At 38.2% G+C, this 15,203-nt stretch overlaps 1 protein-coding gene across 1 annotated transcript in view; it reads right to left on the minus strand.

Moving 5' to 3' along the window:
- TFPI (tissue factor pathway inhibitor) overlaps nt 1–15,203 on the minus strand; it is a 240,754-nt gene that overhangs the window by 86,720 nt on the left and 138,831 nt on the right. The window lies entirely within an intron of this gene.

Below are 15,203 nucleotides of genomic sequence, written 5' to 3' on the forward strand. Positions count from 1 at the left end.
CAACATTATATGAAATAGGAAGATTTTGTTGCCACACAGAATGCCTTCCCTTAAGACTACAGCATAGGTACTCTGGTGCCCCGCAGTGCAAAAGGGATATAGGAAAGCCAGGATTGAGAATTATTGCTTTAATTAAATGCTGGTAATCAAGGGCTCAGTGACTGGAAACTTCATTATCTGTTACTGAATGGATTTGAGGAACAGTGAACAAATTTATCCCATGAGAGGTCCAGTTTCAGTGTGGTGTATGGCAAATGTATCCATTTTTATAATGAAAAATGACCATCTGAGGAAAACCATCATTCTCCATACACTGAAATGGGAGCCCTGAAATGATCAATTTGTTGAGTAGGTGTAGGGTGATGAATATGGGCATGCTCCAAAGTCCCCTGGAGCCAATAGAAAGATCCCGTCTGATTTAGCAGGCTTTTGATTAGGCCCTCTATGTATCTTTTTTATTTTATTAATAATAGGAATTACATAATCTCTTAAACACAATGCTGGATATTTACACCTGAATGGTTTTGTTGTACTTACTCTAAGTCAGGTCTGCACTGCTGAAAAATATGCTTCCTTTTATCAGGGGTATTGTAATTCTTTAAAAATAAAAATATCCCCAGAAATCTTTACATCTGACTACGAGGTTAATACAGTAATCCATTTCATTAGAAAGATTGCCTTTTTTTTTATTAGCAACAGTCACTTGCTGAGATTTCTCTATGACCCTATTACAACAAATAAAATTTCTTTAAAAAAATGTTAGGATATGTAATAGTTTTTTCTCCTCTGTCTTTGGGGGAATAACATCTGAAATTGCCAAGTACTTCTACTGCTGTACAATCTTTTTTTCCATGTATTATTTACCACAATTCTTTGTATTACAACACATGACTTGTATACATTACATTTCTTTATGATTCTCTACTCACATGTGTGACACTAATTGGTTGTAGAGAAATAAATTGTTAGTTGTGGGAACAACTGGGATGGAGGCATACAACTGAGTCTCTGAAGTGGCCCTTCATGATGTCTGGAAATTAAAGTGACAATCAAATAACTGGCATATTCATAAAATTGGAGCTTTTAAGAAAGTGGGTTTTTTTGCATTCATTTAAAAAAACCAACCCAAAAATATACTTCACTGTGATCATATAAAAACAATAGCAGCCATTATACAAAAGACAGAATAAAGAAGAAATCAGTTGAAAAATTATTTCCTATGCATTCTCAAGAGCATGAACACTTCAGTCAGATGATATCTGCAAAAGAGGAGATGTCACTGTTAGGGCTGGGAAATCTTATAGGAAGACCCATTCTCACTAGATTTCTGGACTAATTTTGCAGACCACAGAGATTTGAATAGTTCAGATAAGCTTTAAATAGATACCTACCCCCTTTGAGTGATAGGAAGCTGGTCACCATTGCTTATTACATTAATTATAACCATTATTTTGCATTTTTCCATTCATTTGTTGCATCTACCTCATATTGCAAAGGCATGTGCTTAACTTTACTCATTGCAAGCAGTCCCATTATGGGACTTCTCACAGTGTGTAAAGTTAAGCAAATATGTAAATCTTTGCAAGACTGGGGCTTTAGATTGTAAGGTCTTTAGGCGGTGACTTTTTTCGGGGGAGGGTTATAAGTGTATGTACACATTGTCAATGACTAGGGCCTGTAAGTGCTAAAAACTAAAACTAAAACTCTCCTAAAAACTCTGGAGATTTGCTCATCCCTATTTTAAATACTTTAATTCTTTAGGTAAGCCAGAAATGACAATGTCAAAATGGGCAAATATAAATGCAGAGAACAATTTTCAGATAGAAATGTAATTCTACTGTATTTTAAAGCTATCCATTGAATAACAGTCATTGGTCAATACATATACCTTATAGGCCTAAGTATAAGTCACTGCAGCAGGAGACCTAGATTCTGTCCCTAACTCTGCCAATGATTTACTGTGCCCAGAGCATGTCACTGAAACTTCCCTTTGAATTTTATAGAGAGAAAATGAGGCAGATAGTGATATTTACTTTGCTTTGAAATCCCCAAATAACAGTGCCAAGAATTAATAAAAGAAAAACTTTCAATAAGTATCATCATGAAACTAATTAAAATCACCTTAGAAAGAAGGCACGAGGGAGTGGTTGTAGCAAGAGGCTTTAATGGTGCATTGAAAATTTCAGATGAAAATGTGTCTTTCAGAAATAAATATATTTAGCCAAAATGATTAAAAGGTTAACTGTTTTGTAGACAAACATTTGCTATAGATGTGTGTATGCTGTATGTGAGAACATAGCGGTTGCTAAGTCATAAAGTGAGGTGTATTCAGGTGCCAATGTCTCTAAAGCAACCTTTTGCTTCATTTTCTGCAAATGGATTTCAGAGTATAAAGGAGGAGGTCAAATTTAATGAGAAAACAAATCTGAATGGTCTCCAGAGGAATCTGTTATGCGCGAGAAAGAAATACTTGTAAAATATGCTTAGACAAACCATTAACTTTTTAATTAGTTTTTCCCAGACTTTTCCCTCCCCATGTACGATTTCGATTTATTGCCAGAATCCATTGGTCCTGGCAATGCCATTGATCAGGATGTAACAATCCCTAGCAGGTTGAATCATCACTAAAATTCCAACAATAGTGAAAAAGTACAGGCATTGTCCAGTGTAACTGCTTTTTAAATTAAAAAGCCCTCAAAGCCTATACGTTTTTAAACTGTGCCTTTTTGAAAGAAATTGTAAGCAGGTGGACAGACCAGATGGAAAGCAAAACCACAGTGGTTGCCTTGGCCTAATGCAGCAGAAGCAAATACATCTGAAGATGAATTCTTGGGGAATGATGGATTCTTTGTAACTATATTTGGAAGAAAAATATCATGCAAAGAGGGGTCTCCCTCAAGAAAGAAAATATGCTTTATACGGTAAATAATTCTCCCCATTACTTTTAACTGAGTTAAGGTGAGTTACATCAACTGATCGTCTGGTCTTTTGTTTTCAATGGAAAATACTCTAGTGGATAGGGTACTGGACTGGGGTTCAGGAGACCTGGGTTTAATTCCTGGCTCTGCAGGTGCTTTGTTGTGTGACCCTGGGCAAGACATTCCCTCCTGGTGCCTCAGTTTCCCCATCTGTAGAATGATAATGACATTCTTTGTTAAACTCTTTGAGGTCTGCATATGAAAAATACTATATAACAAGGTATTACTATTTAATTTTCTCAGTGACATCTTATGCCCCCACTGATAAATTATCTAAGGAAGCCCTTATATAATAGAAAATGGTCAGAGACCTAAAAATCTGTTTGAACAATCAGCTGCCAGTCTTTCCTGCTTATCAAGGTAAAAGGCCACAGAATAATCAATTAATTGATTCATTGATTAAATGGCTTTTCAGAGATCTGCCACATCCAATGGCATCTGCATCACACTTTGCATCTGCAACCAGTTTTCTTTATTGTTTATTGCTGCTCTTGGGGAAAAGAAAAATATAATTTTATTGCTTCTGCCCCCAGAAAATATTGTTTACTTGTTATAATGCTGTAGGAAGCATTCTGGAAATAGACAGTGGAATTTCTACAGAGAGGGTGATTAAGACTGTTTCTTCATCCACTGGTGCATGTTAACCTATATTATGACTTTGGGATCAAAGCAAGCAACAGCGGGGCTGTGAACAATGAACATGGCTGGACAAAGAGTTGGAACAACATGAAGCTTTTCATTGTGCTATGAGAGGATCTTTGTGTCTGTTAGAAATTGTGGAAATGTTAGCATGAAACTCTGTCCTTTTAATCCAACATGTACTTGGACACAGATGGTTCAGCTTTACTGTCAGAAAGATCACTCAGCTACTAATACACACATCTAAGCTGTATCCAGGGACCAGTCCTGAAGAAGTCCAAAAGCACCTTGTGGATTTTATGTTTAAACAGTGAAACAGAGTCCTCTCTGGATGGACAGCAGAGTAGTTGGAAAATGGTGAACATTTTCCTCTGAAAAACATGGATATTTTAAAATTTTCCCCAAAATGTTGACCAGCTCTAAATGGTAGATGACAATCATTCTGCACATGCATATTACACAGTGGCTTTGAAAGGGAAGTGAGGGGAACTCTTCCAAATGAAATATGAGGACTTTTTCAAGTATACAGAATACAATAATGCAAGTTGGACATAGACAAGAAAAACGGGATTAAAATAGCTACTCACGAACACATGCCTTCTTCTCAGGAATAAGTAGAAGAAAACAAAGCAAGAGTTAAGAATGCTTACCAGACGCAAGAGAGAGAAACAGCAGAAGGCAGTTGCAAAATGGACCCTTTAGACCTCCATTTGCTTGGCTCTGTCAGATTTAAAGGGGAAGCCCTCAGAAAGTCATGTCAGGAAGTAGTTCCTATAAGACGGCATCCTACACTGGCGTGGATTGGTGGAGACCAGGCATTCACAGAGAAAGATGTTTCTGGGGATAGGGCTGCGTCTGAGTATCACCCTATCGCACAAAATCACCAACACTATGTCCTGCAGCATCCAGCTTTTCCCTGATCTGATTATAGTATACATTCTTCGAGTTATGCTCAGGTGTGAAATAAGGATCAAGGATATGTTCCACTGTTAGAGACAATGGGTTTGATTAGGTGCAGGCCTTTTCAGATACTCAGACTAATCATTCTGGAGAAAAAATGTCTAATTACAAAGTTCCTGGAGTCCTCAGGTCCTAAGTATGTAAATAGTCTCTGGCCAGCATTCAGAGCATAATCCTAAAACATCTTGATGGAATGGCACAAATAAGTATTTTTCTTTTATACATATCATTAAGACATTTGAATGTTCAACATGTCATCAAAATCAAACATTAAAGCCTATCCTATTAAATCACCTAGAGGTCCGATTGCTAACCTATGAATATTTTACTATTGTTTATTACTCAGCTTTCTGTAGACCAAAATATGCTACACGCTTTCCAAAACAGCATTTTATAAAGCTAGATTTTTAAAAAACAGAAGACTTGATTTGTTGCATATATGAAGAGAGTTGCTGTCTTCACACAGTTCTATAAAGATATAGTTTGGTTGCTAAGACCAGACTATTATAGTAAATAAAATCTGTCTCTCACTCTCCTCAGCCTACCTTGACAATATTATTAGGTCAACCCTCAGAAAACATCACAAATGCTTCTGATTTCAAAAGGAGTTGAACTTTGTAGCTATTAAAGGAAACATACCAAGAGATGACCACAAACCTAGCTCAAAAAATATAATTCCTCGTTCCTAAAAGCCCAGATAGAACAGACATTGCCCCCTCCAGATCCAGACCCAAAGGAGCCCCTCAGCATGAGCACCTTCTCCTTCCCGTACAGAACTTTCTGCAGCACCATTCTCCACCACTCTACTCTGGAGCTTACAAAGAGCATCCCATAGTTCAGTGACCCACACTGGAGGAGACAGCAAAAGCTGAGAGCAGTCTGGGTTTTGGATTCCCTGGGAATTAATTAGTTTTTCCTATATTCATTTTTTTCCAATTCTTGGAACAGCTGGTAATACAACTCCAACAAAACCATACTACCAGGGACAGGGACAGGGAGGTGTTGGGGGCCAGGCAAGCTATTGAGGCACATGTCTTCCATGCAGACAACCCTGGTCTCTCATGAGTCTCCTGCCATCTTCAGTGTTTCTGAGCAAGCCCTGCAACATATTCCAAGGCAGGAGTGGAGTGAGGAGAACTCTGCCAACCAGATGGAAGGGCCAGGAATATGAATAGAATGGGAATTGATTTTGCAAAGATTTCCTGCCCCAGAATGTTCTGTGGAAGGGGACATTTAATCATTCTTTATTCTATATTGACAATCAGATTTTTTAATATTGTTTTGATGGATAATATCCATGTTTGTTTTTAAACATATGTAAAGATTTTTATCTATTTAAATTTTCATTTTTGTGCAAAATGATGGAGTTTTTAAACTAATTTTCTATTTTTATCAATTTAAATTTTCACAGTTGTGAGAAAATATGAGGGGTGTCAGACAATTATTTAATAGCAGTAGACACTGATATTCAAAAGGTTTAAGCTTTAACCATTACAACACAAATTGTCAACTTCACATGGCAAAATATACAATGTAAATATCCTTAAACTTTGCTTTCTCAAGCAGTATTTTTCTTACTTTACAGATCTGTGAATTCTGATCATCATCAATGAAGGTATTTTTTGTTGATCTGTATGTGCACTGAAATTGACTTTTAGTGATAAAAATCTAATCTGTTCAAGCCTATTTGTTTGTTTTGTCCCATCAGAGGAACAATTTTCAGATAGGTAAGTTCTTCCTTTAAGGTAAGGATGATTATACCTCATTTAAATTTCAGCCCAACAGCGCGCAGACAATAGAAAGTTCTAGAAGAAATGCCAGAACTGAAGACTGAGGTTAATGGTTTTCCTTTTTATGTCTTGGAGGATCAGGTCCTTGGTTGTTACTTTGTCGTCATTGACCGTTCCTCCGTGATGGAGAGGAAATATTGTTTCAATTGAAAAATGACACCTTTCTTTTCAGAAGAATGATTTCTGGTAACAGTTATTGACAGTAGTTTTATATCTGAAACGTAAACTGTAGTTGAAGAGAGGGAATGATTTTGTGCGCATGTGGCTTTTTGCTCATCTGTGGTTGATGCATCATAGATACTGCCAGTCTCTGTCCAGAAACAAATTATTCTCTTGGGATAAAGAGTGAATATGCTGCAGATTTCAATGTATTTTCATCAAAAATCTTCATACATCTTGTACAGTATATTCTAACAAGTGAGAATAAGTGATTAAATAATGGATTTTTCTGACTTCCCCCGATCCTCCCAAATTTTACTATTAGCAATTTATTACTCATTTTAATATTATATATATATATATGTATATACACACACACACACACAAAATATTCCTTTAAAAAAAGTGTCCTAGTCACTGCAAAGGAAACCAATAAGATCTCTTAATAGTAGAAGAAAATCCAGACTTTTCATAGTAAATGACCATAATGGAGGTGGAGGTTTAGACCACTTGACAACTATGAGTAACAAAAAGGAAGAAAAAAAATCAATCAATCAATTATAATTCAGAAGGGAAGGCAGATATGCAGCATTATCTTCTTAAGGAAAACCTGGCAAAGAATATAATGAGATTCGATTTTATTTAGATTAACTGATTTTGCTTATTTTAAAATAACCTTCTGACGTGCACAATTCACACCAACCTTAATGTCTTGCAAGGCAAGACATTAGGACTATTTAGAAAAGCTGGATGAGCACAAGTCCATGAGGCCGGATGTGCTGCATCCAAGAGTGCTAAAGGAGTTAGCAGATGTGATTGCAGAGCCATTGGCCATTATCTTTGAAAACTCATGGCGATCGGGGGAGGTCCAGGACGGGGGAGGTCCAGGAAAAAGGCTAATGTAGTGCCCATCTTTAAAAAAAGGAAGGAGAAGGATCCTGGAAACTACAGGCCAGTCAGGCTCACCTCAATCCCTGGAAAAATCATGGAGCAGGTCCTCAAGGAATCAATTCTGAAGCACTTAGGAGGAGAGGAAAGTGATCAGGAACAGTCAGCATGGATTCACCAAGGGCAAGTCATGCCTGACTAATCTAATTGCCTTTTATGAGGAGATAACTGGCTCTGTGGATGAGGGGAAAGCAGTGGACGTGTTGTTCTTGACTTTAGCAAAGCTTTTGACACTGTCTCCCACAGTATTCTTGCCAGTAAGTAAAAGAAGTATGGGCTGGATGAATGGACTATAAGGTGGACAGAAATTTGGCTAGATTGTCGGGCTCAATGGGTAGTGATCAATGGCTCCATGTGTAGCTGGCAGCTGGTATCAAGTGGAGTGCCCCAACGGTCAGTCCTCGGGCCAGTTTTGTTCAATATCTTCAATAATGATCTGATCTGGAGGATGGTGTGGATTGCACCCTCAGCAAGTTTGCAGATGACACTAAACTGGGAAGAGAGGTAGATATGCTGGAGGGTAGGGATAGGATACAGAGGGCCCTAGACAAATTAAAGGATTGGGCCAAAAGAAATCTGATGGGGTTCAACAAGGACAAGTGCAGAGTCCTGCACTTAGGACGGAAGAATCCCATGCACCGCTACAGACTAGGGACCGAATGACTAGGCAGCAGTTCTGCAGAAAAGGACCTAGGGGTTACAGTGGATGAGAAGCTGGATATGAGTCAACAGTGTGCTCTTGTTGCCAAGAAGGCCAATGGCATTTTGAGATGTATAAGTAGCGGCATTGCCAGCAGATCGAGGGATGTGATCATTCCCCTCTATTTGACATTGGTGAGTCTTCATCTGGAGTACTATGTCCAGTTTTGGGCCCCACACTACAAGATGGATGTGGAAAAATTGGAAAACGTCCAGCAGAGGGCAACAAAAATGATTAGGGGACTGGAACACATGAGTTATGAGGAGAGGCTGAGGGAACTGGGATTGTTTAGTCTGTGGAAGAGAAGAATGAGGGTGGATTTGATAGCCGCTTTCAAATACCTGAAAGGGGGTTCCAAAGAGGATGGATCTAGACTGTTCTCAGTGGTAGCAGATGAGAGAACGAGGAGTAATCGTCTCAAGTGGCAGTGAGGGAGGTTTAGGTTGGATATTAGGAAAACCTTTTTCACTAGGAGGGTGGTGAAACACTGAATGTGTTACCTAGGGAGGTGGTGGAATCTCCTTCCTTAGAAGTTTTTAAGGTCAGGCTTGACAAAGCCCTGGCTGGGATGATTTAGTTGGGGATTGGTCCTGCTTTGAGCAGGGGGTTGAATTAGATGACTTCCTGAGGGCCCTTCCAACCCTGATATTCTATATCTACCAGCCTTGTACTTTGTAAAAGACTGAGCAAAATTCTGGCAATTCCCAATTACTAAACATGTTTCTGTGAGTGAACAAAAATAGGACTTTAAAATATATAGGTTTTTGTGGTCCATGCTGAGAAAATAAGCTGTTTTCCCCTTTCCTTTTAATAAAATGAGCAAAACTTCAGGAAAACTTACCACATGTTTGAACACATGCCAATGGAAAGAAACAAATTGTTTAGCATCTAGAGGCCCATAACAGGCCTGCAGTAACAAAAATAAAGTGGAAAGAACCAACTCTTCATTAAATGTAATGACTGCACAGTAGTTACAATAGTGGGTTTGTTTTTTCATGATCCTTCTTTGGACAGAGGCTTATTTTAAGAGACTTTCTGGGTATTTATACATATTATTTGACAACAGTAATTATCTCAAAGTTAATAATTTCACATTAAACTGTCAAAAAGCCACTGAAATTAACACATGAAAAACCAAGCAAAGAATGAGTTTACAAGACCTTTAGAAAATTAAATCCAGATATTTTCAACTACCAGAAAGACAGCACTTTGTAAAACAATGAATATAGCAGAAACACAAAGAATTTCTTGTGGATCATGCCCATAGGATAACTTTTTGGGTTGCTTGTTCTTGTCTCATTAGTTTTTGAGAGTACAGCTGAACATTTTTAACTTGCAGCATTTTAATCTGTGTTTCAGTATGTGTGCCTAGAATCAAATTTTCTTACTAAAATTCAACACGTTGCAAGTTAGGGACTTTGGCTATAATATCATTTGGCTTTGAAAATAATGCTGAAGTTGAATCACTTATAAAATCCTGGCGTGCATGAGAATAGTAATGAACTCTTGGCCAGGTTTTCAAACAGTTTTGTGTCCATAGATCACAGTTCAATTCAGGGTCATTTAAGTACTTGACTTCTCTAAATGACACTAGCAATTAATTGCTAATGCTTACTTTTTTTTTTGCAAGCACAAGAATGAAGGCTAGGATTTTAAAGCAATGCTTAAAATCTGGCCTGTACATCTCAACATTTCAGAATCTAGACAGCCAACATATGGAAGAGAAAGTCATTGAAAACCGACGACACTATCAGATATTTTTGTTGCACTCTCAGGCCTCATCTACACTGAAATGTTATATTGACATAGCTATGTCAGTCAGGGTATGAAAAACCCCCATACCCTTGAGCACTGTAGCTATGCCAATCTAACACCCAGTGTAGATGTAGCTAGGTCAACAGAAGAATTCAGAGGCAATGCATGGGGGAGGCATATGGGGTCATGTGCCCTCCCCTCAGGTTTGCTGCATGGATTGTACTGAGCATGCTGAAGCTGGCTACTCTCACTCTGCCCCTCCTCCCCCCGTTGGCAGGCATGGGTCATCTCTGGAAGAATGCTTCCATTGACCTAGTTACTGGTAATCAGGGAGGTGCTGAAAAAACCCTTTCAGTGGTTGTAGGCTCTGCCTAATCTTGGGGTTATGCTGGCATAGCTATGGTGCTGTAGTTGTGCCACTATAGTTTCCCTAGTATAGACAAGCCGTTAAACGTCATCCAGGGAGGTGGTGTTCCTGCACCAAGAGAAAGGGTTTTTCTATGTCAGAAAATCCTGTGTCTATACTATGGGGCTATGCCAACAATGCTATGCCAGTACAATCTCCATAGTGTAGATGTACCCTCAGTCCAAATTTAGTGCCAAGTCTTAAAGAAAAGAAAATTACCCATCAGTCCCAGAAGATGAATCAGAGGTCAGAGTGTAAGTCAAATGGTAAAAGTGCATTAAAATGCAATGCATCATTTGGTTCTGCATCTTATCATACAACTATCACCTACATATTTGATTATATATATCATATTACATATGCACACATGCATGTTGAATACATACATAATAGAGAAAATACATGTAAGAGTGAGTGGTATCACTCTGCATTTGGAAAGGCTCAATTTTTCCAAATTTGTAGCTAAGCCACAAATCAATTATGCAAGTCATTTGAAAAGAGTGCTGCTAAAATCTTCATACTACAATCAACTTATGCCAGGTAGTCTGTAGATGACACATTTTACAGAAAACAACAACAACTTTAGAAATGTTTCAGAAAGCTTTAAAAATGTTGTTAGGTATATTTCTCACTTTCTTCCATCTGAAATCCCAGGACTCTTAATTACCATGAATCTAACTATAAAGGGCTGAGAGAGAGACAAAAAATAAAATAAAATTATGCATTGAAAGTTAAGTTAGGTCATTTTAGAGGTTTAAAACATATATTTGTGAAAATATCTCCTCTCTCTTTGAGTCTAGTGGGACTGATGGTATCTAAAGAATTTGGTGAAGGGGGAAAAAAGAAATAGTTCTAATGAAATTTTAAACTCCCTAAAACATTTTTACAGGAATATTCAATAAAATATTTTACATAGGCCCTGATCCAAAGCTCTCTGAAGTCAATGTGAAGACTCCTATTAACTTCATGGGCTTTGGATCAGACCCAGTACTGAGTACTGTTATGATAATTGAACCTAAAAATTTAGCCTGACTGTGAGCTCAGCTGTGAGTAAGTTCATAAGCTGTCACAACCTATCAAAACAAATGTTGACAGGAAAAGGTGAAAAGATAAGTCAGAAAGACTGAATTAGCCAAACAAAAAGGCTTTCAGCTATAACTCAAAGACTGTGTTAAGATCATTCCTGGTAAACAAAAAAAGTTTGGGATTGGAAGTCAACCAAAACTGGTGTGTCAGAAACTAGACCTAATTGGTGGACAAAATAATGAGGGAATGGACTCTTCCACCCATCACTCCCTTTTGGGGTCCTCAAAAAGAGACCTTGGGGGGGAAGCTGGCTGACTGAAAGGTGAGAGAAGCAGAAGCTGCAGTGGGCTTTATCATCATAGCCGACACTGTCTCTTGGGATCCCAGACCTTCTTTGTCCTATTCCTGAGAGATGTCCTGACCAGAGAGGGAGAGATCCAGATGACAGTGCTACCTCCTTCAACTCTGGCTCCATCCCAAACACCACTTGGGATGTGACACTTTGTTCCCCTCTCCCCCTGCCATATGTCCTTTTTTCTTCCCTACCTTATTTCTTCTCTTTTCTGTCTCTCTCTTATTAAAGAGAAAACAAAAGAAACCTGGTTTAGCTGGCCAACACCATATATTTTGCAACACTAAGCCTGAGACAAGAAAGGCAGCTAAATGCAATGCCCTAAACAGCTCAATGCTGGAACAAGTTTGCTGGTTCACGTTGTCTGTTAAGACTCTCCTGTGCCTGTGTTTTTCAGCAGTGGGATTGCAAGTGAAAGTTGACACCAGAGACAGGAGTTGCATTTTCTATCGTTCTTTTCTCTCCCCTTTTGTGTGTTTATCTAGTTTTGTTTTCTAGACTACAGGACTGGACTTTCACAACAGCAGCAACAACAGTTGAGATGGGTTAGAGATGGGCTAGAGCTAACTTCTTGTTTCCCCCAAAGGACAGTTTGATTACCTAAGATTTTGTCTTTCCTTTAAACTATTTATCTACCGATAGAGGGAAAGGAAACAAGGAATGCTGTTAAAATGAATGCTGTATTTAATACTTTACATTTCAAATGTTTTAACTGTTTTTTTTCCTTTTCTGCATCTTTAATAAAAAGGTAAAAGGATGTTTAAAGGTGTATTTGCCATTGTAATAAGCAGGATGAGGTCTCTATATACCAAATTCTAAACCTTACTTTAAAAAGCAGTTTAATATTGGACAGTAACTGGGTCATGTTAACTCCTGTGACTCTTTGGGCTCTTTACTCCATTTAATTACTATCACAGTGCATGTCATAAATATAAAGGGAAGGGTAAACACCTTTAAAATTCCTCCTGGCCAGAGGAAAAACCCTTTCACCTGTAAAGGGTTAAGAAGCTAGGATAACCTCGCTGGCACCTGACCAAAATGACCAATGAGGAGACAAGAGACTTTCCAAACTGGAGTGGGGGAAAAACAAAGGTTCTCTCTGTTGTTTTTTGCCAGGAACAGAAAAGGAATGGAAATAGAAAATAGAACTTAGTAAGTAATTAATCTAGTTAGATATGCGTTAAATTCTGTTTTGTTTAAATGGCTGATAAAATAAGTTGTGCTGAATGGAATGTATATTCCTGTTTTTGTGTCTTTTTGTAACTTAAGCTTTTGCCTAGAGGGATTCTCTATGTTTTGAATCGGATTACCCTCTAAGGTATTTACCATCCTGATTTTACAGAGGTGATTCTTTTACTTTTTCTTCAATTAAAATTCTTCTTTTAAGAACCTGATTGCTTTTTCATTGTTCTTAAGATCCAAGGGTTTGGGTCTGTGTTCACCTATGCAAATTGGTGAGGATTTTTATCAAGCCTTCCCCAGGAAAGGGGGTGTTGGGTTTGGGGAGGATTTTTTGGGGGAAAGACGTTTCCAAGCGGGCTCTTTCCCGGTTATATATTTGTTAGATGCTTGGTGGTGGCAGCAATAAAGTCCAAGGGTAAAAGGTAAAATAGTTTGTACCTTGGGGAAGTTTTAACCTAAGCTGGTAAAAATAAGCTTAGGGGGTTTTCATGCAGGTCCCCACATCTATACCCTAGAGTTCAGAGTGGGGAAGGAACCTTGACAGTGCATAATGACATAAGTAACAGAAGAAAAGCAAAGGTTTTTCATTAGCCTAATAAAAGCCATAACTTTAATCACTGGGATTTATACTGGTAGTTGTTAATCTTTTCCATACCATGGCTTCAAGTTACAACAGGAAAGAGTTTCCCCTTCCTATTTAGCCATAAAAAAAGGGAAAGTTGTCACAACCTCCTAAAACCTGTCTGTCAGGGAAGTGGGAGTGTGGGGGATTGTGACCCTCAGGTTGAGAACCTTTGATTTATAAACTCATTTTGTAGTTGTTTTTTATATGTATAATCTCAGCAGAAAGCTTACTGAACATTTATTATGAAGCCTTCCAAGGGCCTTGGAAATCTTACAAAGATTTTCTGGTAAACATGACACTTTCCCATCAAGAGAAATATTTTGTTAGAGCTGTAATAAATGAGGTCTGCTTGGAAACAGGATCACGGCAAGATTTAGTATGATGACCACATGGGGTAATGAATTCCATAACCTAATTAAAGTATAAGGAAAGAATAGCTCATACTAGCTCAAGGCAACCAGAGGAAGAATAATGAAACATTAGCTTAATTTTGAAAAATCTACTTTGTATATTAAAGAAATATGGTGCTGGAAGAATAGTTTCCCTGCAAAGACTCTCACGTTTGACTTTTAATTGAAAATTCAAAGTCTAACACCAGAACATCTGCAATCCAACATAACCAGCCAACATATCATAGTGCCAATAAATGTACAAGAACACCCCCCCAAAACAAATAATAGGGGCAATTTAGCTAGAAATGAACAGTTTAAGTGAAAAATAAACTATTCCAAATAATATTTGAAAACTGGAACCCCTCCAAATCCAGACCTTATTTTATTATTTTTACATGTTTGTGCAACTTTATGCTTGATAGTTTCAGCAAGGACCAGAAGTGACAATTCAAATATTGTGCCAACAACTTTGTGAACCCAGTATCTGCAGTTCTGATGAATTAGGAATTTGACACAGGTTTAGCACAGACCCTAAGCATATGTCTAATTTTACTGTGTCCTATACTCATGGAGGTTTAGTGTAGCAGAGCTCCATCTCAGCCCGCTCCTGCCCATGAAAGATTCCTATACTGGTGGTGGGGAGAGGAGGCAGGGGGTATGCATGGGACCTAAAAGTACAGAGCTTGGCAACATCAAAGCTGTGTCAGCAGGGAGTTCCTGTGCTCTGGAGGAATTATCAGATGGATTATGGTCCCTTTATACCCCTGAATGGCACAAAGGGGTCATAACTGGGCTTGAGAATGAAGCCCTAATTTTCCTCAGAGAAATGTTAACTTATCAACATTGTGCAGCCAATACACCACTTGTCTAAGGTATACATTTAATACACAACTACTGGATTGTATTAGGTTTTGTGTACCATGTTACCAGAAATATAAAAAACTCAAGGTAACAAATCATCTCTCCCCTTCCTTAATACATTTTACACTGCTATGTCCTCCCACTTTATCGCTTAGTCAAGCTGTATACATAGTCAGACTTTTTAATCTTTCTTCCAGGCTCTATAGCTCTATATGATTTTTGTTGCTCTTCCGAACTCTGTCCATCTTGACAATCTATTAACAAGGTGTAATCACAGAGAATTGGAGAGAGGAACTATTAGCTCTCTGTCCCATGATATGATGTTCCTGTGTATGGAGACTAAAACTGGCTTTTTTGGTGCTGCCATAGCACGTTGTAAACTCCTAGGTCCCCAATCACCCCTTCAGGGCTTTTGGGGTCATTATTACTT

The sequence above is a fragment of the Dermochelys coriacea genome, chromosome 11, assembly GCF_009764565.3.
Source record: "Dermochelys coriacea isolate rDerCor1 chromosome 11, rDerCor1.pri.v4, whole genome shotgun sequence".
NCBI classification, from domain to species: domain Eukaryota; kingdom Metazoa; phylum Chordata; order Testudines; family Dermochelyidae; genus Dermochelys; species Dermochelys coriacea.